Source organism: Ceratosolen solmsi, unplaced genomic scaffold (genome assembly GCF_000503995.2).
Source record: "Ceratosolen solmsi marchali unplaced genomic scaffold, CerSol_1.0 scaffold1, whole genome shotgun sequence".
NCBI lineage: Eukaryota > Metazoa > Arthropoda > Insecta > Hymenoptera > Agaonidae > Ceratosolen > Ceratosolen solmsi.
This window is the reverse complement of record NW_011948415.1, coordinates 11,479,525-11,481,989: the sequence shown is the minus strand read 5'-3', so window position 1 is coordinate 11,481,989 and position 2,465 is coordinate 11,479,525.

Genomic DNA, 2,465 nt, shown 5'->3' with positions numbered 1-2,465 from the left:
ATTTACATGGATATCAGCACCTTACATTTTCATCAAGCCAAAGGATGACGTATCAATGCAGCCAAATAATTGAATTACTTAGCCACTAACAATTATCGCATTTGTAATTGAACGAGACTCCTAGAATAGTAGCTATCGTGTTAGAAAGAAAAAAAAAAGAAAAAAAAAAGAAAAATCGTTGTTTGCTCATTTGAGATGCAATGCAACAATTTCGTGCCACATAAACGTTCGTGTGTAAATAAGGATTTGGAAAAGCTCGGTAAGACGCATTGGTTCGATGTCGTTAATTCATCAAGAGACTAATGATTAATCCCGAATTGAACTTACGAATTCCTTGGCTATAAATGCCTCGCTGTAAAATGGAATACAAGTTTGGTGTATTCCAAGAGAAATTGGCCTCCAGGCAAAGAAAAAAGTCAAGAGCTACTTTACACGTCTGCAAAAAGTACCAATTAAAAGTAAACAGCGCGTCGAGTGAGCAAAAAAGTCCCAGCGAGCGATTCCATTGGAGCTGGTGAAATGTATGTAAAAGCCGGTTGGTGGATGGGGCGACAGTGCCGTCGTCGTTAAAATAAAAAGAGATCGTCCGGAAAATGACGGCGCGTGCCGGTCCGCGTCAACGCGAGTCGTATTCCCGTCGGTGTCCAACCGGGCGTAACAATAACCAGGAGAAAATCGAATGACGACCAGCGGCGATGTCTGAATTTTCCCGCAGACTCGTGTCGTCGTGGCTCGGCGGGGCCGGCGTTTATTTCTGTAATCGGTGGGCTCGCACGCTCCTGTACACACGGTTTATTATTAGAGGACCATCGAGCGACGCCATTAGCCTTTTTTCTTCGCGCCCATCACTCCCCTCGCCCTCCCCCATCCACGTATCAACCTCGCCACCTCGCCTCCCCCCACTCGCCCCGTTACATCCAGAGCTTACAATGCGGCCAGTCGCGGTGCAGTCGTGGAAGAATCTGTACTTTCCCTTCTTTGGCGTGATTTACGGGGCAGGGGGCGAGAAATCGTTCGAGAGCGGGGGCGTCGAAAGCGAAAGCCGCGGCCACATCCGCGGAGGCGGTCAGTGTAAAATCGAGACGACGCTACGCTGGCGGAACTAATCGCGAGGGGAGATGGGAGCGAGACATCCGGCTAGTTATGCATTATTTATCGTTCGAGGGGAGGAAGCTCGTCTCTGGGAGTGGAGCCGAGGTTGAGAGCCGCGCTGAGTTCACCGGCTCTCGGACACTCGCCATTTTTCCAACTTGCCGGCTCGTTTCATTCTTTAGCGCGATTGACGGTGCTCCTTATTAACACTCCCTCGACGCTTAGCTTGGAATGGATTCGCGAGTCGATGGCGCGAGCGCAATTTGACGGGTTAAATATGGTCGATTGGGGGGGGGGGAAGGAGGAGAGAGTTGGGATCGGTGCTTTCGATCATCAAGCGCAAACCAAAGCGGTGCACATCGCACGAATCGAGAGTTCGCGTAAAGATGGAAATGACGTTAATTTGTCTTTAGTATTCAATATTATGAATATTAGGATATCCTACGAGTGACAGTCGCTCATAATTAACCACGAGTTGATAATGTTTTACATTATCAATCATCTGCCGGATTCTTTATTTTATTATGCGATTAATCGGGTTCTCCCCAATCCTTCTCTTCCTCGTACGTAATGATTTATTATCTGCCGTTGGATGTGCTGGAAATGTCATCGATGGTCATCCGGGGCGTTACATAAGCAATTTCAACCGAGATTCCGAAGCTAAAATAATTCCGGCACATTTAATTATCGAGCGAGCGGCGAGCGCCAGGTTCCAGTTACAAAGCACAAGCCTTTGGTGTCGAATTCGAAGCGAAATCAGCGTTAACGCGCCCCGAGCGCACAATCCCGCAGCTAACACAACTTTCGCAATTTCTATTTACGAACGCGTCGAATTAAAAATCACCAAAAGTTTCCCGGCGTCTTCGATATGACACTTTTCCCACGCGAGGATCATCACTCCGGCCTGGGTAGCGGTGCGAGCCCAACTGTCACGGACACGTAACCATTGATTTCGCGAGCAGAGGACCGCGGGAACATCTTATCGCGCGGTTATGCAATCCGGGTGTTCTTGTTTGGGCAGTAGACAGCCAACGAGTCGCCGACGTATCATCGATCGCGAATCGTAGGTGACGGACGCGAGTGTGGATGGGACCGCGGAGACGGAAAAGGGTATGCGTAGTTGGTAAGAGGGGGAGGGCGAAGCATTCCAAACCTTCCCACACCGAATTTCATTTCTCGTCGATGCTCTTTAAGTTCTATTCTTCCACTCGTTCACGATCGACGATCACGTATTTCATCTTCTTCTATTTCGTAATTAATTAACTCGTTGGTATTCTCGCTGTTCGAAGCTTATTCCAAAAAATTCGCTGTCGTGCTTTTACGAATCGTCATTGTTTCTAGAGATTTAAACTGGGGCGGGGGGGGGGGGGGCG